Raw genomic sequence first — 27,353 nt, forward strand, 5'->3', positions numbered from 1 at the left:
CAAAAAATATTCTCAATCAGTTTTCCCTTTTTTGACTAACTCAAGATGTACAGATTAATGCACAACGAATGCTAGTGTTATACCGAACCGATTGACTGTTGTCGTATGTTTACGTTTGGAAGATAAAACTGCCTTGGTCTGTGTATCTGTGTGGGGGTTGGGATCGGACGTCTGTGGGAGATTGTGGAAGTCCGACCACTCGTAATTCTACGCAAAATGTGTAATCAGATCCGCCACTCGTACCGGCGATGATAAATCGTGGCATTTCCTCCATTCGCATCGTACGATCACACGGGCGGTGGGGTAGCCTAGTGGTTAAAGCGTTCGCTCTCCACGCCGAAGGCCCGGGTTCGATTCCCCACATGGGGACAATATGTGAAGGCCATTTCTAGTGTCCCCCGCCGTGATATTGCTGGAATATTGCTAAAAGCGGCGTAAAACCAGATTCACTCACTCGTACGATCATTTATGATAAGAATCATTTACATAGAGTTTCTAATAAAAGAAATATACGTGTTACCAACGTGAATCTATCAAACTTACAGGTATTTCGTTCACGACAGAGAAATGGGAAAGAGGAAAACAACCTTATAGTAAAACCAGTCGTTAACGAGTCGGACTCTGCAACAATTCTGCACAAGCTCGCTTCAATACTTCCCAATCCCCCGATGCTAGTACCAGCGCTATCACATACCATTCCTCTGAATCCAGAAGCTATTGTGCTATAACGCTTCTGGTTTTTCTCGTTGGACCTGCTACCATTGATTGCCGAGCACACACAGCATAGAAACAGCCTCGACTGCCACTCGCCGTGTTCGAGATATACAGTATGTCACTGTTGAGGGATGTCAGTGATGAGATGACGCTTTGTAGGATTCTGGGACTGGAGAAGTTTTTTAGGATCCTAGGATGATCGTTAAGGTAAGACAGGTTTTAATTCATGTTGATTAGTTCAATTGTTGACGTATACATCACTGGGAATGTTTCCGGTGAACAGCTGGTGGAATGAACGTTGATACAATGCATTGGAAGTGTTGAGGGAAGGGAATAACTTCGTGGATAGAAGAAACTGAAACTGAATTGATCCAGCGATGCGAGATGTACTATATATCATGTTATATCTTGTTATAACATGTTTGGGTATGTGTGAATATAATATAATTATAATTGTGGTTGATTAATAATGGAGATGAAAGAACAATTCGCGTAAATATTACTGAATATATAAGGCAAGTATATGAATGGCAACTTCTTATTTATTGTATAACACAACGTTTCTGGACCCCTTCTTCAGGTGATTGCTTCTCTAAATGCTAAATTCTAAATAGCCTCTCAAGAATCTCATTTTGGATATGTATACCGACATGCAGGTATGATACCCGTGAAGGTCCGGGTTAGAATGAGCCTTCAGTAACCCATGCTTGTCGTAAGAGGAAGCTAACGTTTCGGGTGGTCAGGCTCGCTGACTTAGTTGACACATGTCATCGGTTCCTAATTGCGCAGATCGATGCTCATGCTGTTGATCCCTAGATTGTCTGTTCCAGACTCGATTATTTACAGACCGCCGCCATATAGCTGAAATATTGCTGAGTGTGGCGTAAAACTAAACTACTCACTCACATGCAGGTATGTGTGCCTGCGCGCGTGCGTGCGTTTGCATGCATGCACATGTGCGTGCGGTTGCTTTTGCTAGTCTGGAGAAATGATGTTTTTGATATTTCTGAACCGCATAAATACACGCCGCATGTTAACACAATACCCAACTCAGTAACCTGAGTCAGTTACTCCAAGTCGGCCAGTCTAATGTTTTGCCACTTTACTACCAAGCGTCAGGTAGGGTACAGACAAGGACCATTTTATCCCATATTTCGGTACGACACCCACCAACCGTACGACAGGACAAACGCTCTGTCCCCGCGGTCGATTAACAATGAAACCCGGACAAAAGCTATTCATAGAAAATATAGAATATAATAAACATTCTATCTGTTATGCAAGGATAGTTCTGAATACAAGTTAGGTTTTATTAGTTCACATAGAATATCGATAAACATGGTTTGAGTATAAGGTTGTATGACATACGTACATGCATACGTCACTGTTGGTATTTCGCCCTATAACAAGGATACGTCGTCGACCATATCACAATGAGATGTTTGAGTGTATGAGTTTACCGCCTCCTCAATCCTCCCCCGGACTGCTCCTGTCTCGAGTAGGTGTTGGCGGTCTTTCATGTGAACATGTACATCGTCCACAGGATGAATTGTCCATCAGCAGCAGTAGGTGCCCGTGGGCAGTGCGGCAAAATTAGGTTCAAACTACCTATTCTGGTCGTGAGAGGTGTGGTGGGGTATCCTAGTGGTTAAAGCGTTCGTCGTGACGCTGAAGGCCCGGGTTCCATTAGGTGTGAGTAGGGGGGGAATGGGGGGAGGTGAAATTGGATTTAACGTCGTGCTTGAGAATATTTCGCTCATATGACGACGTGCATGCGTGTGTATGTGTATGTACTAGCCCAGACTTAAGCTGGTTTTATAGTGCTAGCCCACTGAGATACCATGCCGCAGTGAAGCATGAATACCCCACTCAGACACATTATACTGACACCGAGGCGACCAGTCCTTGTTGTACCCATTAATGCCGAGCGCCAGGCAGGGACTAACAAGTACAATATTTTAACGTCTTTTGGTATGACTCGGCCGGGGATCGAACCCGCGACCCTCCGCTCTCCGGGCGGACGCTCTAACCACTACACCACGGAGGCGGTCAGGAAGGGGGACATCGGTGACTCGGTTGATTGCGTGTGATCTACCCCGTGTTGATCGTTGTTCTATATATCAGTCACTGGGTTGTCTGGTCCTGCTTCGATTATTTACAGGCCGCCATTTGGCTTGGAGGGCGGCAACAAACAAGCGTGATTACGACGTTAAACAACAAACAAACAAACAAGCGTGAAAGTAACAGTGCCGGAATAAAATTCTTTATGCTGATTGAAATACCAGTTTAATGTGAGACAGTGTGACTTTGTTAAATTCACATAAACAATATTGTAACCATCCGTAGCTGACGTGCTTAGTTTATGTACGTGCACAAGCAAAATAGCAAAGGATTATGGCAAAAGTAGTTCCCTTTGTAGACATCTGTCACTGGTGAAGCTCTGTGTATCTCTGCGCGACCGAGTTCCTCTGATATTATTCCCCGTTATGCTCGTTAGTTTGTACACCGTGTATTAAGATATGTTTTATGTAGTAAGTGAGTGAGTGAGTGAGCGAGTGAGTATAGTTTTACGCCGCTTTTAGCAATATTCCAGCAACATTGCTGCGGGGACATGAGTCCATTTCTGGCCATTTCTGGTGTCCCCCGTAGTGATATTGCTGGAATATTGCTAAAAGCGGCGTAGAACCATACTCACTCACTCATTGTACCCGTGTGGCAAGTGGGGAAACGAACCCGGGTCTTCGGCGATACGAGCGAACGCCTTACCTCTAGGCTACCCTACAGCCCCTAATGAGTGAGTGAGTAAGTGAATTTAGTTTTACCCCGTATTGTAAGTGACACATTTTTACCCATGTGGGGAATCGAACCCGGGGTTTCTGCGTGACGAGCAACGCTGAACCTCTAGACTACCCCACCGCCCCTAGTGAGTGAGTGAATGAGTGAGTGAATTCAGTTTTACGCCGTATTGTAAGTGACAGCCCAAGGGATACTCCAACCTTGTATTGATACAAGGTGTTTGTGAACAGAAGAGAATCCTGTTGATACCCAACAAAGATGCATACTCAAATTTCCCCTGCAGTTTTCTATGTAGAGTTTAGTCCCTTAGGCGTGGCAGGATCTTGTGTTGGTTAAAACCCAATTCTGCAATGGTTATGCTTGTGGGGTCGTCGGCGTGGGTTTCAGCAAAACGATAACCATGCAAGAAAGTTTGTTCAAACTTGCCTACCCAGGGAGAAAATGGGTACCCGCTATTAACTTTCTAGCGCCTCACATGCAACTTAGGATATGATAATCAGGGCCCTTAACTTTGATCATAGCCAATGGGGGCGGTGGGGTAGCCTAGTGGTTAAGGCGTTCGCTCGTCGCACCGAAGACCCGGGTTCGATTCCCCACATGGGTGCAAAGTGTTAAGCCCATTTCTGGTGTCCCCCGCCGAGATATTGTTGGAATATTGCTAAAAGCGGCGTAAAACCAAACTCACTCACTCACTGACGTAGCCAATGTGTAGAGAATGGGCTTAAGACGTTCACAGGGCTACGAACGTTTCGAGAATAGCTAGCCAGATCGTGATTTCAGGACCGTTGAGCATCGTATGGTGGAAACTAGGTTCTATACATTATCATTATTGTTATATTATCACTATGCCGGAATGACCCGCCGTATTATATAAAGTACCTATGGATCTAAAACTCACGTGGTCTAAATGCAGTTAAGGTGATAATAAACAGTATATACGACATAATTATGTATACCATTATTACTGCAAACGACCGACTGTTTTGAACATTATATTCCTGTCGGTGAATGTTTGTGCTTTAGTTCTACCCGTGATGGGGTTTGAGTAAGACTTTACAATGATGGCCTCCTTAGTTTAGACATGTGATCGGCTATAGTGAGTGAGTGTATGATTTTACTTCGCTTTTAGCAATATTCCAGCAATATCACGGCGGGGGACACCAGAAATGGACTTCACACATTGTACCCATGTGGGGAATCGAACCCGGGTCTTCGGCGTGACGAGCGAACGCTTCAACCATTAGGCTACCCCACCGCTCTGATCGACTATAAGACTGGTACCTGCTCTGACATATATAATTACGCTCAACGTATTAATGGTTTTGTCGATTTTATTTCCATCAATATATTTCATGCATTTTTGTTGTCTTTTATTGTTATTTAATTGGTAAATTGCAACATTTGATTTTTACCAGTAACATTGATGTGATGTTTTTCTTTCAATGATGATATGAGTGGGTAAAATATTGCTCACTCTCGTAAATAGGAAGTTTTGATTGCAGCACATCTAATGGATGTTTCAACAATTATTTATCTGTATTGATTTGTCTTAGTGTTGTTTGACTCTGCTCATAATCAGCATCAATATAAACAAATAACATGTGTCAACCAAGTCAAGGGGTGGTGGGGTAGCCTGGTGGTTAAAGCGTTCGCTCGTCACGCCGAAGGCCAGGGTTCGATTCCCCACATGGGTACAATGTGTGAAGCCCATTTCTGGAGTCCTCCGCCGTGATATTGCTGGAATATTGTGAAACTAAACTCACTCACTCGACTAATTCAGTGAACATGACCACCCGATCCCATTAATAGCCTCTTGCGACAAGCATGGGTTACTGAAAAGCATATGTAGCAGGATCTTCGATGGAATATTTGCACTGCGTATGGTAAATGGGTAGGCTAGTGGTTGAAACGATCGTTCATGCATGGGTGGGGCGGTGGGGTAGCCAAATGGTTAAAGCGTTGGCTCGTCACGCCGAAGACCCGGGTTCGAATTCCCACATTGGGTACAATGTGTGAAGCCCATTTCTGGTGTCCTCCGCCGTGATGTTGCTGGAATATTGCTAAAAGCGGCGTAAAACCAAACTCAGTCAGTCAGTCATGCATGGGTTGCTGAAGACTAATTCTAACCCGGATCTTCTACCGGTTCTCACCTGGTTTAACTGGTCCACTGCCGGTATAAAAGTAGGAAGCTGCTTCTGAAGTTCTGGGAACAAACACCCACATTCGATGCGGAGTTTCCAAGGGAGGTAATCCTTCCGGTGTCCTGCAATTGCCGTTTATACTCCAAGAGCAAATGTAGCGATAGCATCAAAATCAGGTAATATGATTCACCCGCTCTGACCACACATACTGCATACCTTGACCGTGCTGAACACCAGTGCTTGTCACCGTCCATTATACCATATGGTTCATACTCATGCAGTTGGTCTATAAACAAGTGGACACTGTACATATGACAGCAGTGATTGGATGAAATAGTGTAAGATTTTTATGGTTTTTAAAAGCACATCCATACAGTAATTAAAACTTACAATTTTTAGTATTTAGTGCTGTCGTTTTTATCACCATGACTCATGCTTATTGTGTGTACAGATCTTTTCTAGTAGGTGACATTTGGTGCGGAACTGGGGTTGATGTGTTCCGCTTCCTGTGCTCGGAATATTAGCTGGACAAGCTGGTCAGAAATTGTGTTTTATTGTAGTTTAAAGGCCAGACTGTACCCATGTGTACATGGAATGGCTGTTGATAGCCTGGATAATTTTAAAAAAATATATATAAGGTTACTTAGAAGTCTTTGGAAAACATTTGGTGGTGTGTAACCTTCAACAGTGGGGTAAACCTTGTTTGTTTTTAATAACCTGATACAGTCTGTTCCATATCAACAAGAATGTTTGGACGGTGGGAGGTGTCATGCTAATTACTGGATAACCCGTTTACTGTTGCTGAGAGATCCTAAATGATAGGGAATTTTCTAGCATTTGCCTTAGGACCATCTATAAGCCATTCAGGTAGCCAATAACACTCAGTTTTAAGAAATTCTGACACTCGCGGCTGCTTTCAAAACTTTTAACCAACGGCGGTGTTGTGGCTTAATGTTGGCCTAATGTTGGCTTACTGTTGGCTTAAAGTTGACTCAAGCTCTAAAGTAGGCTTTGGCATCTAAATGTAGGCATTTCCATGTACGTGTCGTCGTGTGAATAATCGTTTACTATACAGCCTCTGTAGGCATTGTATTCTTCTGGCAATACATATTACATGGCAATTGATCTATAAATCAATGTTTGAGGAATGTACTATGCATGTCGGGTTTCGTCTTGTTATTGTTGCAATGAGTTTAGTTGACTGACTATCATGTAGCAGATTCTTAAATTTACGAATATCGTGAGTTTAATTGGTTACAGACATCTGGCGGTAGATATTTTCATTGAGAAACTATGATTGTGATTTGTGTTGTTTCACAGGCATTTCTCAAGTGTTTCTCACATTTCCTGAACCAATATTTTCCCCACAGCCTAGCCCTCCCTACAGTGCTAAAGCCCTAAATGTAGCAAGTCTAGATTTCCCCAGGTTCTAAATCTCTGGACTCCAATTTTATCCTTTTCAATTTAAATGGGTTTATATGTTACAATCAAAATTACGAAATACTCAATGCCATTTTAGAAAGTGGTCAAATGTAATGTATGTTATATTTGGGATTACACTTTCTTAGTAAAGTACAGATTCTTGTACTTTTTTTGGGTTCAGTCCCATTCGGGATTCGAACCCACACCCTCAGAGTCCCAAATATAGCATACGTTACATTTGACCACTTCCTAATATGGCATTGTGTATTTCATAGCTTTCGGTCGTGGGAGCTGTGCTAATTAGCACTTATCAGAGGGGTACACAAAGTCCGCAGTCTAGACTACCAGTTGTCCGACTTCCATTTTTGTGGAAGCCGCGGTGGCTGGGCGGTCTAGGCGTCTGACTTTGTGGGCTGGCGATTAGGTGCCTGACTCTGAGGGTGTGGGTTCTCTATTGATGGGACTCAACCCAAAAAAGTACTAGAATCTGTACTTTATAAGAAAGTGTAATCCCAAATATAACATACGTTAAATCAAAATTATGTATTCAGAGACTAAGCGTTAGTCTATGTCTCAGTCGTTGACAGATACAAAACCTTGCTTGGCAACGATTTAGGAATCTACAGAGAAATGTAGCTAGTTCTGTATAATGAAGACGTTGTTCTCTGTAGTTTTTTGGCTACTTTAAAATTGTGATTTGCTTTTGTTGTATGGAAGCAGGCGAAGGAAGCGAAGAGAAAAGACTGTCTGTAAGCTTACACCAGTTAATATATATTTATGATGATGATTATAATATGACATTAGTTTATTACAAGCTTAAGGCGATATTAGTTAAGCCATTGTGGTTTTAACTTTCTCGCGAGTTGATTCTAAGCAGTAAATATTTTCGTCCAGGGCCCCGTTCCTCAAAACGACCGTAGTGCTACGACAGTCGTAAGTCTATGTTAAAGGATGGGAGTTACGAACATCGTAGCGCTACGATCGCTTTGAGGAACAAGGCCCAGATTGTAATATAACTTTTGTTTATTGTAAGCTTAAGGCGATATTAATAGAAGTGATTGTGGTTTTAACTGGCTCGTGAGTTGATTACAGCAGTAAATATTTATCGTCCAAGTTGTTAAATGTCTTTGCTTTATAATCAGCAAATGACGTTATTGACAACAATGTGAGTCTCCTTAAATCGTCAGTTGATTGTAAATCGATTGATTGGCAGTAAATATTTGTGGCAGTGACTGAGATATGACTGACGTATATTGTACGTGTACGGCGATATGCGTGACTGTGATTGACGTATATTGTACGTGTACGGCGATATGCGTGACTGTGATTGACGTATATTGTACGTGTACGGCGATATGCGTGACTGTGATTGCACGTTCACCTGACTCGTTAGTTGCTTTATGTATACAACAGTAAATATTTCTGGCAATGGTTGAGATAAGATTTAAGGCGTACAGACATATTGATAAACCCGTGAAGATCAGGTTAGAATTGATCTTCAGCAACCCATGCTTGTAGTAAGAGGCGACTAGCGGGATCGGCTTGTCTGGCTCGCTGACTTGGTTGACACATGTCATTGTATCCCAATTGTGTACCTCGATGCTCATGCTGTTGATCACTGGTTTGTCTGGTCCAGACTCGATTATTTACAGACCGTCGCCATATAACTGGAATATTGCTGAGAGAGCAATAGACTGAGTATGGTTGTACGCCGCTTTTAGCAATATCCCAGCAACATCACCGGACTATTGCTGAGTGAGGCGTTAAACAACAGATAACCAAACAAACGATATTGATAACGAAGGGGACGAGTTTTAATGACTCGTTGGTTGATTGTAAACGTACGTCAGTGTATATTTACTGCAATGATTGTGGTATGATTGATTGTAAACGTACCGTACTATATCTGCAATAGTTGATTGTATACGTACCGTACTATACCTGTAATAGTTGATTGTATACGTACCGTACTATACCTGCAATAGTTGATTGTATACGTACCGTACTATACCTGTAATAGTTGATTGTATACGTACCGTACTATACCTGTAATAGTTGATTGTATACGTACCGTACTATACCTGTAATAGTTGATTGTATACGTACCGTACTATACCTGCAATAGTTGATTGTATACGTACCGTACTATATCTGTAATAGTTGATTGTATACGTACCGTACTATACCTGTAATAGTTGATTGTATACGTACCGTACTATACCTGTAATAGTTGATTGTATACGTACCGTACTATACCTGTAATAGTTGATTGTATACGTACCGTACTATACCTGCAATAGTTGATTGTATACGTACCGTACTATATCTGTAATAGTTGATTGTATACGTACCGTACTATATCTGTAATAGTTGATTGTATACGTACCGTACTATACCTGTAATAGTTGATTGTATACGTACCGTACTATACCTGCAATAGTTGATTGTATACGTACCGTACTATATCTGTAATAGTTGAGTTTATACGTACCGTACTATACCTGCAATAGTTGATTGTATACGTACCGTACTATACCTGCAATAGTTGATTGTATACGTACCGTACTATATCTGTAATAGTTGATTGTATACGTACCGTTCTATATCTGTAATAGTTGATTGTATACGTACCGTACTATATCTGTAATAGTTGATTGTATACGTACCGTACTATACCTGCAATAGTTGATTGTATACGTACCGTACTATACCTGCAATAGTTGATTGTATACGTACCGTACTATACCTGCAATAGTTGATTGTATACGTACCGTACTATATCTATTAGTTGATTGTATACGTACCGTACTATATCTGCAATAGTTGATTGTATACGTACCGTACTATATCTGCAATAGTTGATTGTATACGTACCGTACTATATCTGCAATAGTTGATTGTATACGTACCGTACTATACCTGCAATAGTTGATTGTATACGTACCGTACTATATCTGCAATAGTTGATCGTAAACGTACCGTACTATATCTGCAATAGTTGATTGTATACGTACCGTACTATATCTGCAATAGTTGATTGTATACGTACCGTACTATATCTGCAATAGTTGATTGTAAACGTACCGTACTATACCTGCAATAGTTGATTGTATACGTACCGTACTATTTCTGCAATAGTTGATCGTAAACGTACCGTACTATATTTGCAATAGTTGCTTGTATACGTACCGTACTATTTCTGCAATAGTTGAGATGAAGATAAGTAATCTGAAAGCCGGTGCTGTACCAGCATGGCCTTTCTAAGTGCTTCTCACCCCGGCCTACTGGCCAACTGTTAAGCAACAATATATTCCTTGATGACTTATTATGTCCAAATGAATTCACTTCAAATAGCTTGAGCGGATACTGGGCTGTAGCAAGTGCTCTCCTCAGCCGATCCATAGGTTCATGTAGTGATGTAATCAACATATCCACCGAATTTTTGGCAACCTGTCAATCAGTCCAAGATATAGAATTGCCTGGTTTTGCCGGCTTATTACTTGACCGTGTACAGATGTTCGGCTATACAGCATCAGTAGATATTACGTAACTGATTATTTGGTTATTACTGTTATCTGTGTTCGGGTTGGTGCTAGTGCGTAAACCTCTGTCAGAGATAGGGAGTCAGTGAGTATTGTTTTACGCCGCTTTTAGCAATATTCCAGCAATATCACGGCGGGGGACATCAGAAATGAGCTTCACACATTGTACCCATGTGGGGGATCGAACCCGGGTCTTCGGCGTGACGAGCGAATGCTTTAACCACTATTCTACCCCACCGCCCCCTCTGTCAGAGACAGGGCCGGGGTAGCCCAGTGGTTAGACCTTGTGCTGGTCGATTCTCTCATTTCAATGAACATTTCAATAGCTAAACATGGTGTAAAGTCATTCCAACTCAACAGAAGGATTATAGCTAAACATGGCGTAAAGTCATTCCAACTCAACAGAAGGATTATAGCTAACATGGCATACAGTCATTCGAACTCAACAGAAGGTTTATAGCTAAACATGGCGTAAAGTCATTCCAACTCAACAGAAGGATTATAGCTAAACATGGCGTAAAAGTCATTCCAACTCAACAGAAGGATTATATAGTCAAGGAGCTTATGGGATTCCGTGGAAGTTTTTGATGAAAGCAATTCATATATTATTTTGTGTTTATATGTTAAAGGAGTTTAAAAAATGTTTGGTTCCAATCTGAATATTGATGCGAAAGCTATTTTTAGCTCAAAATCCAAGATGGCCACCAAAATTTAACCGGGAACTGAAAAAGTTGCAAAACACGGGACAAAACAATGGTTTTAATATCAAATACCATGCATATTTGGTTACGGAATATATTTCCCATATGCTGTAAGTCACCAGATCTTTTAGTTTGATTTTGGTCTTAAATTTACATTTTAGAGTCAGTTTTAGCTCTTAAAGTTATAATGATGAATAAAAAACCTTTTCTTCACAAGGCATATATTTTGTATAGAACTAGTACAATATGAAAAGGAATATACTTTTACCCTTTTATCAACTATAGAAGAGGTCTTTACATGAAACTGTGACCCAGAAATATACTCTTCAAAAAAAAGAAACGCACAAGCCATTTTTAGAAGAATTTCTTGCATTAGTTTAAGAGCTATTATTTCATGTAATCCCAATGGTAAAAGGTGAAAATTCAAACGTTTATAGACAAAGCCTTTACTGTTGTGTTTCTGTTTGCTTGAGTCCACAAGATGGCGTCAAAGTCAGTTCTTTGTATGGCCACCATTGGCAGCAATTACTGCTCGGCACCGTCTCGGCACAGATTGGATAAGTTGACGAAGTAGCTATTATCATTGCAGGCGACTTCAATTTCCATTTTGACAACAAGGATAACCATGACACTAAACGAATAATTAATCTCCTTGAAGTCCACAACTGTGTACAACTTGTGTCCGAGGCAAGCCACAGAGGTGGACACACTCTGGACTGGATAGTTACCCGTGCTTCAGACGCGTGTGTCAGTTGTGTACCTGTATAGGATCTACAGCTTTCTGACCATTTCCATATCTTTATGAGCTTGGACCTCTCATTACCCAGTCCAAATGTGAAGATTACTCGCTGTAGGAACATGCGCTTCCTGGATATGGATACTTTTAAAGACAATTTGCTAAACTCAGACCTTATACTTGAGCCACCATCTGATGCTGAGTGTCTCGTTCTGCTATACAATAGAGTTCTATCTGAGCTGCTACATAAACAAACATGCACCAGTTAAGGATAGAGTCATACCAGTCACTAAAACATCTGCTTGGGACTTCACACCTGAAGTTCGACAAGCGAAAAAGACAAGAGGAAAGCAGAACGCAGATGGAAAACAATCTTTCCTGGAGATTCATCGCCAAATGTATATTTCAGCCAAAAATCACTCAACAACGGTCATCAGACAAATCAACATCTTAATTCTAAGATTGAAGCCAACGAGTCAAGTCCAAAGTTGCTGTTCAAACTTTAGTTCAGTATCTTGCGTAAACACTTTGAATCGACACTTCCGCTATCTGATGACAATGAAGTAATAGCACAGACATTTTCGGATTATTTCTACAAAAGATCCAAGAACATTCATGACAAGAATTCGTCTTCTGCGGCTGTAGATGAAGCTGATATTCCTCCAAAATGTTTGATGGCACGCCTCTTACTCATATTGATAGTTTCACTGACATTTACCAACATTAGTTATGATTATTAACTCTTCTACTTCATCTGGTTATGCCCCAAGTGTACTCAAGTCAGGTCTAGTTAGGCCACATCTGAAGAAATCAAGCCTTGATTAGGAGGATAAAAAAACTACAGGCCTGTTTCAAACTTAGCATTTATATCCAAATTCAGTGAATGTGCAGTCTCCAGTCGTCTCATGGGCCACCTTTTCTGGCATAACCTCTATGAGGTGTTCCTATCAGCCTGCAGAGCACACCACAGCACAGAGACGGCTCTGCTGAAGATCCCGAATGACCTACGATGTGGTATTGACACAGGACGAGTGGAACTGCTCACATTACTTGGCCTAAGCAGTGCCTTTGACACGATTGATCACTCAGTGACTCCTCAAAAGACTTGATACAGAACATGGATTCAGCTTTATCCTGGCTGGCATCTTATCTACAGGACAGAACTCAAACCGTTGTTGTTCGTGAGTCTGTGTCAACCGCATTTAGGCTTTGGAGTGCGGAGTCCCTCAAGGATCCGTGCTTGGTCCGATCCTCTTCACCCTCTACACTGTTCCACTTGGCTCTGTTGTAGCAAACCTTAATCTTGACCACGTCAGCTATAGAGCGTCTCTCTGTCAGACATCAGACTGTTGCCAGAAGATATTCATGGATGTCATCAAATGCCTTGAAATTAAATTAAGAGAAAACAGAGTCCATTCTTCTGGGACAGGCTGGAAAACACAAGTAGTGTGACATTACTAGTGTGTGTGTCTGTGGAGCAACCATTCCTCTTTCTTCCACTGTCAAGGATCTGGGTGTTGTCATCGATCAAGATCTAAGTATGACAGTACACGTCAAGTATGTTACTAAAACTTGCTACTCCCATCTCCACAATATCAGCAAGGCCAGGACGTTCTTACCAAAGATGCCTCAAATACTCTCTGCCTCAGCCTAGTCTACTGTAACAACCTTTTTGGCCGGATCTCTATCTTGTGTCACTGACCAACTCCAATACATACAGAATTTAGCTGCTCGCATTACCTCCAAGATCACCAGCAAAAAGCACATCACACCAACTGTTAAGGACCTTCATTGGCTGCCCGTGAAACAAAGAATCTCCTTCAAACTATTATGTCTCGAATACCAGTGCATGACTAACACGGCTCCAGTCTAACTCTCAGATCTTCTTAAGGCTTATGCACCATCTAGATCTGTCAGATCAGGAATCAACACCTTCTTGTTATCCCTAAAGTCAAACAAGCTAAATATGGACTCCGTGTCTTCTCCTATCCTGCTGATAACAAAATTCTCCCCACATTTATTTGGATACCTTTTGTTTCAAAGATTATAACCATTTTAGAAAGTTATTCGATCTGATGATTTGAAAATTATTTCAAGGGATTTAATTGAGAGAGTGTGAAGCAGAAAATAGTGTTTCCTCCCCATCATTTCATTATATTCTTATCTATTTTCAAAGAACTCTGCTTTTAGAAGAAAAACTTCAAGCGTAATAATAAGAAATTGATAAATCATAATCTGATATTGACATACTACATTTTGAAATAAGGACTGCTCCCTTACTGACAGTCTCACCAAACAAAAATAAACATCTCTATTTTGTTTCATACATAACTGTTCTTTACTAACTTGATTTACATTGAGTTGATGAAATGAAGCAATCATATACTTACAAAATGCACAAAATCTACATCTGATTAAATTCGTCTGCTAGCCGCCATCTTGAGAGTGGGAGTGTTCATTATATATGTTTTTTTAATTCAAAAAATATATTTTGGGGTTTTCTTTCAATAAAATATTTCATGAAATAGAGAAACACACTTGGATAAAGTTAATAACCTCAAACTTTAAATATTCAACTCTCCCAATATGACCTTCTGACCTTTTAGCAACTTTTTCCACAACCACTTTGTACAGTGCTCAAAAGTACTATTTGCACCATATTTCAGCTTGGAACCAAACTTTTTATTTAACTAGCATGTCTGATGAATACAAAAACACAATGTCTTGCTTTCATCACAAAACTTCCACGGGACTTGAATGCTGTACCCATCCTACCTGACTATATAGCTAAACATTGCGTAAAGTCATTCCAACTCAACAGAAGGATTATAGCTAAACATGGCGTAAAGTCATTCCAACTCAACAGAAGGTTTCAATAGCTAAACATGGCGTAAAGTCATTCCAACTCAACAGAAGGATTATAGCTACACATGGCGTAAAGTCATTCCAGCTCAACAAAAGGATTACAGTAAGAGTGACTTGACATGAGCGAGACGGCCTATTATACTTTACATAAACTGACGTTCAAAAGAAAGTACACACAGGGCTCTGGGGGCCGATGGTGTAGCCGGGCGGTTAAAGCTGAATACTCTGTGTCTGAAGTATATTTTCGAAAAACAACGTAAATATTTTGGACATTATTTTGATTGTGACTCATTAGTTACAGCCGTCGTGTACATATAACTTGTAACACTTTTACTTTGTTATTTGGAAAATATACCCAAACACCAGATGTATACTAAGTCTTTCTTTTGTACGTCAGGTTATATCACGCCATTTCAGCTTAATGTAGGAAGGGAGTCCGAAGTGATGAGGGTGTTCTTGCTTATCGCTTTGGTGACCACAGCTATGTTATTGATTGTCCAACATAATCAGGGATTCGAACTCGAACAAGCGCCTTAGACAACGGGACCATGAAGACCGCATTGTCTTCTGAAACAAACTGCAGGTTAATAGATTAACACTGTCGAATTCCTTTGTGTGATCTTTAGTTGATACCGTATCAGCGACCCGTGAAGATCCGGGTTAGAATTGATCTTCAGTCACCCATGCTTGTCGTAAGAGGCGACTAACGGAATCGGGTGGTGAGGCTCGCTGGCTTGGTTGACACATGTCATCGTATCCCAGTTGCGTAGATTGATGCTCATGCTGTTGATCACTGAATTGCCTGGTCCAGACTCGATTATTTACAGACCGCCGCCATATAGCTGGAATATTGCTGAGTGCGGCGTAAAACTAAACTCACTCACCATATCAGTCTTTGGAGTCATTTACAGGTGTGTTCAGAACTCTTTTGTAGAGTTGTCTAAAGTATTCTGTACCTCCCTGGAGACGTGAAAGGTAATAGTTGAATTTGATGAATTGATAAAAAGTTATTTCTGTTATCAAAATGTTTACAACTTTTTGAGATTAATGACGGTTTCGGCGCAGAAGATAATGAATAATTTATCCAAACCTGCCTGTGCAATGGTGCCCATTACTAGATTAATGACAAAAACAACATTAACCATTTATTGCTGGCATTACCAAGAGTTTTTTGGACTAATGTGGTACCGATTCATTTTCCGACCATTGTTAGGTGGTATTGTACTGCATTCCTATTTAATTCGGATTATTATTGAACAAATATATTAATGAAATCCATGTGCGAGTAACAAAATCAGGGAAAATCTTAGATTCCAACGAAATATTATAGCATCCTGGCCTGCCTAGGGTACGCAACTCTGTACAACGAAGGGCGCTGCCATTTACAATACGGTCACCACTCGTTCACTTCATCCTGTGAAATCACAGAATATTGAGAATACGAACATTTACAGAAGTCATAAACGATATGGGAACACTATCGGAATTGTTACTGTTATCCCACTCACGAATCATCGGAACTTCCTAATTCTCAGGCAATATTATTGGATTCCTTAGGGAACTTATGGAAGTATGGTTCCAAATTACCACTACTTTTACACAGCCTAGCAATAGTTAGAATCGAGGCGTTTCTTGCCTTGAAACCAAAGACCAGGCTAGCTATTCTCGAAACGTTCGTAGCCCTACGAACTTCTTAAGCCCATTCTTAACACATTGGCTACGATCAAAGATAAGAATTCTTAGGGCTACGAACGTTTCGAGAATAAGGGCCCTGGGTGCCTTTGTACAAAGCAATGTTAGTGCTTAGGTAACCGTAACTCCCATACCTTAATATAGACTTACGATAGTCTTAGCGCTAAGGTTGTTTTGTACCCAGAGGATCCTTGGGTCGACTAAGGGAGGTAACTATGCACATATGTTTTAAGTGGTTATGGCTGATGGTTGACTCTTGTCCCCCGCGATACTTTGATGCAAATCTTAAGTAACAATAAATAAATCACTGTATCGGTATATGTTCACATGTATAAATCTTTTAGTAATTCTGTCGATAATGCGCCCTAAATCGAGTTATGCGTCGACACCGGTATCAGATTGTGAGACCATGTATCGACACAGATATCAATTCAAGGAGGTCATGTATCGACACAGATATCAATTCAGGAGGTCATGTATCAATTCAGGAGGTCATGTATCGACACAGATATCAATTCAAGAGGTCATGTATCGACACAGATATCAATTCAGGAGGTCATGTATCGACACAGATATCAATTCAAGAGGTCATGTATCGACACAGATATCAATTCAAGAGGTCATGTATCGACACAGATATCAATTCAAGAGGTCATGTATCGACACAGATATCAATTCAGGAGGTCATGTATCGACACAGATATCAATTCAGGAGGTCATGTATCGACACAGATATCAATTCAAGAGGTCATGTATCGACACAGATATCAATTCAGGAGGTCATGTATCGACACAGATATCAATTCAGGAGGTCATGTATCGACACAGATATCAATTCAAGAGGTCATGTATCGACACAGATATCAATTCAGACATGTATCGACACAGATATCAATTCAGGAGGTCATGTATCGACACAGATATCAATTCAAGAGGTCATGTATCGACACAGATATCAATTCAGGGGGTCATGTATCGACACAGATATCAATTCAGGAGGTCATGTATCGACACAGATATCAATTCAAGAGGTCATGTATCGACACAGATATCAATTCAGGGGTCATGTATCGACACAGATATCAATTCAGGGATCATGTATCGACACAGATATCAATTCAAGAGGTCATGTATCGACACAGATATCAATTCAAGAGGTCATGTATCGACACAGATATCAATTCAGGAGGTCATGTATCGACACAGATATCAATTCAAGAGGTCATGTATCGACACAGATATCAATTCAGGGGGTCATGTATCGACACAGATATCAATTCAAGAGGTCATGTATCGACACAGATATCAATTCAGGGGGTCATGTATCGACACAGATATCAATTCAAGAGGTCATGTATCGACACAGATATCAATTCAAGAGGTCATGTATCGACACAGATATCAATTCAAGAGGTCATGTATCGACACAGATATCAATTCAGGAGGTCATGTATCGACACAGATATCAATTCAAGAGGTCATGTATCGACACAGATATCAATTCAAGAGGTCATGTATCGACACAGATATCAATTCAGGAGGTCATGTATCGACACAGATATCAATTCAAGAGGTCATGTATCGACACAGATATCAATTCAGGGGGTCATGTATCGACACAGATATCAATTCAGGAGGTCATGTATCGACACAGATATCAATTCAAGAGGTCATGTATCGACACAGATATCAATTCAAGAGGTCATGTATCGACACAGATATCACATTGTGATGCACATAGATGCCTTTAGATGCATGTATTGGCACAAAGCGAAGAAAACGAAACAGTAGTCTGCGCAATCAGTTTCTAAAATTCCATTTCCAAACGGAATTCAAAAACATTTGTCATGTCAGTTCTTAAGATTTGAATGTTTTTTTTAGATCTTATATATTTAAAGTCTCCCATACCTCTGTACAGAGTGGCTTGTTATGTTTACGCTTACATTGTCTTAAGTTATGTTTAGTTGATATCAGGTATATGCCATTCATGTACGTTTTTATCAAAATGACTGTAACGAGGTGAGACTATAGTAAGCAATATGTCTGTCTGTCTGTGTGTCAGAAGAGTAAGTCGATTAGGGCTGATCCATTATCACAATGGGGTAACCTCACATGTGTTTATAAGCCTTCTCTACTAAACTGTTATATCTGATAAATGGGCTATCATCGTCGGTTGTACGTCGGTTGTGTGTCGGTTGTATTTCGGTTGTGTGTCGGTTGTATGTCGGTTGTGTGTCTGTTGTATGTCGGTTGTGTGTCTGTTGTATGTCGGTTGTTTGTCTGTAGGTTGTATGTCGGTTGTGCGTCGGTTGTATGTCGGTTGTGCGTCGGTTGTATGTCGGTTGTGTGTCTGTTGTATGTCGGTTGTTTGTATGTAGGTTGTATGTCGGTTGTATGTCGGTTGTGTGTCGGTTGTATGTCGGTTGTGCGTCGGTTGTACGTCGGTTGTGTGTACTCACGGTTGAAGGAGGCACGGAATGGTAACATCCGTTGAGTAATAACTACGCAGTTGTACGAACAATCGTTCGCACAAACAGGTGTGCATGCTGGGCGTATATCGCCTTTAATGTTAGAATGAAACTTGTTTTATCTTAATCACAAAATGTGCATTCGGTTAGACGCTGCCCGTCACTCATTGGCTGACTGGGTGCATTTGTAAAGTTCTTACACATTAGGACAAGACAACAATGAAGTTGAAATAAGGAATATCTTCAGATGTCGACAGACATATGCGTTTGATCTATTCAATTTAGTCCATCTTTTGTTGTCAACTGCATAACTATCCTGAGATCAGGCAATTATGCGAGTGTTTTTGAATGTTATAGACTAGTTAACATATGACTCGGCAATATGTCATCCTCATGCCGATCTCTTTAAATAGCGGAGTCTGGGCCAAACAATCATGTGACACGTCATACATCAGTTAGAGCTACACGATTGGGAAACGTTGATATTCATGTGATAAGGTGATCAGACGTGGACCAGGCAAGCCAGTGATTAACAGTGTGAGTACCCAAAGTGTTAGGTAATGGCGCATTGCCAAGTTGCGTTTCAGATATACACTTGAGTTTCGGGGCTTATAGAATATTCATACTTGTCAGACATTTTGATCATAAAATACCCAGTGTTTCCTTCTGAATACACTCGATTGCTATGCCGATCGGTGTCCCCAGTACATATTAGTGTGTGTGTGTGTGTGTGTTGTGTGTGTGTGTGTGTTGCTTATAATTTTTTCAAATTGTGTGAGTATTGTCACTTATATATATGGGGATGCTTAATATCATCGTCAATATTGCATTATTGAGTCCGAATATTATGGACAATAGTGAATCAACTGACTGTGGACAATGGTGATTATATTTACTCCACATATCACCATCATTGTTGCATGTATTGCCTCCGAATAAACAGAATGTATTGACTTCGGATATCATGAAAAATGCCGCATTTAATGAACATGAGCATAGGGAATAATGTTGTACACATCGAATATGAATATCTGTAACAATGTTGTATACATTGAATATGAATATCTGTAACAATGTTGTATACATTGAACATGAATATCTGTAACAATGTTGTATACATTGAATATGAATATCTGTAACAATGTTGTATACATCGAATATGAATATCTGTAACAATGTTATATACATCGAATATGAATACATGTATCTGTAACAATGTTGTATACATTGAATATGAATATCTGTAACAATGTTGTATACATTGAACATGAATATCTGTAACAATGTTGTATACACTGAACATGAATATCTATAACAATGTTGTATACATCGAATATGAATATGTGTAACGATGTGATATACATTGAATATGAATATCTGTAACAATGTTGTATACACTGAACATGAATATCTGTAACAATGTTGTATACATTGAACATGAATATCTATAACAATGTTGTATACACTGAACATGAATATCTGTAACAATGTTGTATACACTGATCTATAACAATGTTGTATACACTGAACATTGAATGTTGTATGAATGATCAGAAATGAATATCAATGTGTATACATTGAATTGAATATGAATATCAGAAACGATCTTATATACATTGAATATGAATATCAGAAACAATGTTATATACATTGAATATGAATATCAGAAACAATGTTATATACATTGAATATGAATATCAGAAACGATGTTATATACATTGAATATGAATATCAGAAACGATGTTATATACATTGAATATGAATATCAGAAACGATGTTATATACATTGAATATGAATATCAGAAACGATGTTATATACATTGAATATGAATATCAGAAACGATGTTATATACATTGAATATGAATATCAGTTAAATGAATATCAGAAACGATGTTATATACATTGAATATGAATATCAGAAACGATGTTATATACATTGAATATGAATATCAGAAACAATGTTATATACATTGAATATGAATATCAGAAACGATGTTATATACATTGAATATGAATATCGGGAATAAGTTTACTATGAATATCAGGAAGAATTTTGCTTATATTTTCTCCAAGTAACATGATCAATGTGTTTTCACTTCGAAAATTAGGGACAATATATGCTATGAATATCAAGAACAATGTTTTTGTTTACCATCAGTATCAAAAACAAAATTAGATACATATATTCCAAATATCACGACCAATGTTGCATTCACTGGCTTTGAATACTGGAGCAATATTAGATGTCTTGTTTTATGTTTTATTTATTGACCATGAATATCATGAACAATTTTGCATTTATTGCCATGAATATCAGAAACAATGTTTTATTTGTTGACCATGAATATCAGGAACAATGTTTTATTTATTGACCATGAATACCAGAAACAATGTTTTATTTATTGACCATGAATATCAGAAACAATGTTTTATTTATTGACCATGAATACCAGAAACAATGTTTTATTTGTTGACCATGAATACCAGGAACAATGTTTTATTTATTGACCATGAATACCAGGAACAATGTTTTATTTATTGACCATGAATATCAAGAACAATTTTGCATTTATTAACCATGAATATCAGAAACAATGTTTCATTTATTGACCATGAATATCAGGAAGAATGTTTCATTTATTGACCATGAATATCAAGAAACAATGCTGCATTTATTGACCATGAATATCAGGAACAATGTTGCTTTTATTGGCCATGAATATCAAGAACAGTTTTGCATTTATCGACCATGAATATCAGGAACAATGTTTCATTTATTGACCATGAATATCAGGATCAATGTTTTTTTTAATGACCATGAATATCAACAACAATGTTACATTTATTGACAATGAATATCAATAACAATGTTTCATTTATTGACTATGAATATCAGGAACAATGCTCCATTTATTGACCATGAATATCAACAACAATGTTCCATTTATTGACCATGAATACCGGGAACAGCTGACCATGCATGAGAGGTGAAAGTCTGCAAATATTACTTTTGACTATTAACATTACAAAATGGAATGTCTTGACTACAAATGTCAGAGACAAAGTTGAATGTATAAACTCGGAATATCAAGAACTAAGACGTATTTATTGACCGCGAATAATAGGAACGATGAATGTTGCATATACTGACAATGAATATCAAGGATCATGTTGTTTTAATTCACTCCTAATTTCCTGAGCAATATGACAATCTAGTACATATCCATCAAGTAATTCAGAAACAATATATCATATGTTAACTTCGAATATTGTAAACAATGTTGCTTAGACTGACTTCAGATGCCATGTATGTTCAGGGACATTTCCACATTATTATATTGCCGATTGCCATAGTAGCCCCCAAATGAGCAACAAATAATGCCCAAACAGTGCTCACCCAACCATAAATCAACAGGGCAATATGGCTGAAGCATCATAAGTGTCATATCCGCTCTGCGGTTTTCCCCATTTTGCACATGAACATTTGGGAAGCCACATTATTGACTCTCCGTGACATCAGCCTTTCTGATATTACACCAAAGATTATAGTTTTAGAGGTTTTGCCGATGCCAAGCTATCGCCACGACTCTTCAGAGACCTTCAGTCATATCCCGTAACAGGCCATGACCCGTCGGTGTGAAACGCCTGCACGAAATACCCTGTGGTGCTGTAGTTATAGCATGCTGAAAGCCCCGTGGAATTCACATGATGATTCCGTTTCTGTTTGTCGGTATGAACGCGTATAAACCTGATTATCAGGTCTTCCTTAGTCGAGTACGTAATACCGTTACTTCATGGTGTTCGAGGGTGTTATAATCGTCCGCATGGCATGGTAATGGCAGGGTTGGGCGCAGGAAGGCGCGGGGGATTTGTTTCAGCATCTGACATGTTAAACTACCATATTTCGTCTATCTAAGGTACTCATTGACCGGTATTTCAAAAAACGTCATGACTGTGGTTTTGGGCAATGAAGACACATGGTCTAGACACTGTCTACTCAGTTGTTTGTTTTGCGAGATACAATTGGTCACATTGCTCTGTTGATGACGTGATCAGAAAAGGAAATGCTGGAAAGTTTTTTGACCACGTGTTAGTTTAGGTCTTCCTGGGAGTCGATGACTGTCTTTAAGAGCCCGAACACTTGTGTAACTCCTTTGAGTTGACGTCTGGCATTTTTACGAGATCGGCTCTTTAGGTGTCCTGAGTCTGTATCTGAAACCAGAAGTCAGGATATGGGACTTTAGTTGAGAACCTTTACTGCATTCAAAAATAGTGGGCACGGGAGGCTCAGCACTGTTTACGTTGCAGAGTTGCCTCCCTTCAGCCTCCAAGGAAAATGTGATCATGGGTTCGAATCCCTGTTCCTGCATCATACATGCGTTAGTGACATTAAAGGGTTGGTGGGATAGCCTGGTGGTTAAAGCGTTCGCTCGTCACTCCGAAGACTCGGGTTCGATTCTTCATATGGGTATACTGTGTGAAGCCCATATCTGGTGTCCCTCAACGTGATATTGCTGGAATATTGCAATAAGCGGCGTACTCTCACACACACACGTGAGTTTAACGAAACGATAACCATCTGACATCTGGCTGCCCCTTCAATGAAGCTTATGCACCGTGATATACCTTAAAGAATTCTGAAAACGGCGTTAAACCAGGCTACCTCTCTCATTCAAATTTAATAGGGTGTCCATCGTTAGCTGGAGCTGACCGGGGCCTTATTAGAAGAAATACGGTGGCTTTGACTGGTCATCAAAACATCACTACACCTTGATGTCTTAACATGTGTCCTTTTCACTCACGCGTTGAGACTATTCATGACTTTGAGTTGGTAATGATAGCGAACTTAGCTACCTTGGATCAAAAGATTCGGGGAATTGTTTCTCTATTTCTCGATTTAGAATTTCCAGTGGTCCTTAGTTACGTAGTGGTCAATACCTGACGGATGGAGGGGATCGTACGGTCAACGACCTTATTTCTGGTGGGAACAAAATGGCATGATTTGAATCGGAGCTGCAGCTGAGTTGTTTCATACGTCTGTGGCCACATTGTGTTGATTGTGTTGATTGTTTTTATTGTGTTAAACATGTTATTTGTACCGATTGTGCTTGTTGTGGAGTTGTCGGTTTTGATGGTTGTAATGACTGTTCTGGGTGTGTGCTTTGTGCTCTGGTTGGTGATGTTGGAAAATGTCGATAGTGATGATTGTGTTGATGATTGTTGTTTTGGTTGTGCTGATTGTGTTGATTGTGTTGACATGTTTGTTTTGATTGCACTGCAGGTGCTGGTAGTATTGAATGAGTGAGTGAGTTTAGTTTTACGCCGCTTATAGCAATATTCCTGCAACATCACGGTGGGGGACACTAGAAATGGGCTTCACACAATGTACCCATGTGGTGAATCGAACCCGGGTCTTCGGCGTGACGAGTGAACGCTTTAACCACTAGGCTACCCCGCCGCCCCTTGCGTTGAACGTGTTGAATGTTTTGGTTGTGTTGATAATGTTTGATAATGGCGATTGTGTTAATTGTGTTGATTTTGGTGAATGTGTGATGATTGAGTTGGTTGTGCCGGTTGTGGTGATGGTGTTATTTGTCTTGAGTGTGCTGTTTGTGGTGATCGTGATTGTGTTGGTTGTGTCGGTCATGTTGGTTGTGTTGATCGTGATTGTGTGGTTGTGTCGGTCATGTTGATTGTGTTGATCGTGATGAGGGTGTTGATTATGTAGGCCGTGTTACTTGAGTAAATCTGTTGTGGAAATTTGGCGACATCGCAGATTCATTTTAATCTTGAAACACAACCATTGCACCATATGGACCACTATAACTAATCTTGTACGAGCGGTTTATCTTTTTACCCACGTGTTCCTTGAAAGAACTTCGGAAATTGCATAAGGTTGTTTTTCTTCGTGGGACGACTCGGTCTATGCAAGTATAATAACGTCACGGTCTTCTGGCTCTATTTGTCTTCAAACATTTATCAGTTCTGTCTGACAATTTCAAATGATTATTGGATCGACTGTTACAACACGCGATGTTGATGTAGTCGCCAGGCACACGGCCTCTTTAGGGGGATAACGTTACCGAGGCGTGGGACGCTGGAGCTGCTCAGGGCTCCCCTCGCTCTGGGAGGCAAGCCGGTCTCATTAATATCGTTCCGCAATATAGATGAGAGAGAGTGAGTGGGGAATCAGAGATGCGTCGTTGAAGGTTTGGATAAGTGGGCGAGTTGGAGAGAGAGTGAGTGGGAATGAGAGATGCGTCGTTGAATGTTTGGATAAGTGGGCGAGTTGGAGAGAGAGTGAGTGGAATGAGAGATGCGTCGTTGAATGTTTGGATAAGTGGGCGAGTTGGAGAGAGAGTGAGTGGGGAATGAGAGATGCGTCGTTGAATGTTTGGATAAGCGGGCGAGTTGGAGAGAGAGTGAGTGGGGAATGAGAGATGCGTCGTTGAATGTTTGGATAAGCGGGCGAGTTGGAGAGAGAGAGTGAGAGATGGGAATGTTTGGATAAGTGAGAGTGAGTGGGGATGCGTCGTTGAATGTTTGGATAAGTGGGCGAGTTGGAGAGAGAGAGTGAAGAGAGCTGGGTCGTTGAGAGGATAAGTGGGAAGTTGAGAGATGCGTCGTTGAATGTTTGGATAAGTGGGCGAGTTGAAGAGAGAGTGAGTGGGGAATGAGAGCTGGGTCGTTGAATGTTTGGATAAGTGGGCGAGTTGGAGAGAGAGTGAGTGGGGAATGAGAGCTGGGTCGTTGAATGTTTGGATAAGTGGGCGAGTTGGAGAGAGAGTGAGTGGGGGATGTGAGATGCGTCGTTAAATGTTTGGATAAGTGGGCGAGTTGGTGAGAGAGTGAGTGGGAAATGAGAGCTGGGTCGTTGAATGTTTGGATAAGTGGGCGAGTTGGAGAGAGAGAGTGAGTGGGGAATGATGGATGGGTCGTTGAAGGTTTGGATAAGTGGGCGAGTTGGTGAGAGAGTGAGTGGGGAATGAGAGCTGGGTCGTTATATGTTTGGATAAGTGGGCGAGTTGGTGAGAGAGTGAGTGGGGAATGAGAGCTGGGTCGTTATATGTTTGGATAAGTGGGCGAGTTGGTGAGAGAGTGAGTGGGGAATGAGAGATGTGTCGTTCAATGTTTGGATCAGTGGGCGAGTTGGAGAGAGAGAGAGTGGAATGAGGATGGGTCGTTGAATGTTTGGATAAGTGGGCGAGTTGGTGAGAGAGTGAGTGGGGAATGAGAGATGGGTCGTTGAATGTTTGGATAAGTGGGCGAGTTGGTGAGAGAGAGTGAAATGAGAGATGCGTCGTTGAATGTTTGGATAAGTGGGCGAGTTGGAGAGAGTGAGTGGGGAAATGAGAGATGCGTCGTTGAATGTTTGGATAAGTGGGCGAGTTGGAGAGAGGAGTGAGTGAATGAGAGAGCGTCGTTGAAGGTTTGGATAAGTGGGCGAGTTGGAGAGAGAGTGAGTGGAGTGGGGAATGAGAGATGCGTCGTTGAATGTTTGGATAAGTGGGCGAGTTGGAGAGAGAGTGAGTGAGGAATGAGAGATGCGTCGTTCAATGTTTGGATAAGTGGGCGAGTTGGAGAGAGAGTGAGTGGGGAATGAGAGCTGGGTCGTTGAATGTTTGGATAAGATGAGTGGGCGAGTTGGAGAGAGTGAGTGGGGAATGAGAGATGGGTCGTTGAATGTTTGGATAAGTGGGCGAGTTGGAGAGAGAGTGAGTGGGGAATGAGATGCGTCGTTAAATGTTTGGATAAGTGGGCGAGTTGGTGAGAGAGAGTGAGTGGAAATGAGAGATGGATAAGGTCGTTGAAATGTTTGGATAAGTGGGCGAGTTGGAGAGAGAGTGAGTGGGGAATGATGGATGGGTCGTTGAAGGTTTGGATAAGTGGGCGAGTTGGTGAGAGAGTGAGTGGGGAATGAGAGCTGGGTCGTTATATGTTTGGATAAGTGGGCGAGTTGGTGAGAGAGTGAGTGGGGAATGAGAGCTGGGTCGTTGAATGTTTGGATAAGTGGGCGAGTTGGAGAGAGTGAGTGGGGAATGATGGATGGGTCGTTGAAGGTTTGGATAAGTGGGCGAGTTGGTGAGAGAGTGAGTGGGGAATGAGAGCTGGGTCGTTATATGTTTGGATAAGTGGGCGAGTTGGTGAGAGAGTGAGTGAGGGAATGAGTTATATGTTTGGATAAGGGGAGTTGGTGAGAGAGTGAGTGGGGAATGAGAGAGCGTGTCGTTCAATGTTTGGATCAGTGGGCGAGTTGGAGAGAGAGTGAGTGGGG

General features: G+C 40.6%; 1 protein-coding gene across 2 annotated transcripts in view; it reads left to right on the plus strand.

The window, feature by feature from the left end:
• The first annotated feature begins 545 nt into the window (after nucleotides 1–545).
• The window catches only part of LOC124261114 (5-hydroxytryptamine receptor 4-like), an 83,691-nt gene continuing 56,883 nt past the window's right edge, over nucleotides 546–27,353 (plus strand). Inside the window, exon 1 of one of the 2 annotated variants that reach the window (XM_046695431.1) lies at nucleotides 546–921. The gene's annotated coding sequence lies outside the window, so the exon portion shown is untranslated. Of the gene's footprint in view, nucleotides 922–19,448; nucleotides 19,615–27,353 lie in introns of those variants that run through there. The other variant, XM_046695432.1, reaches the window with a different exon arrangement.

This window comes from Haliotis rubra, unplaced genomic scaffold (assembly GCF_003918875.1).
Source record: "Haliotis rubra isolate DU_JTF1 unplaced genomic scaffold, ASM391887v1 Scf79, whole genome shotgun sequence".
NCBI lineage: Eukaryota > Metazoa > Mollusca > Gastropoda > Lepetellida > Haliotidae > Haliotis > Haliotis rubra.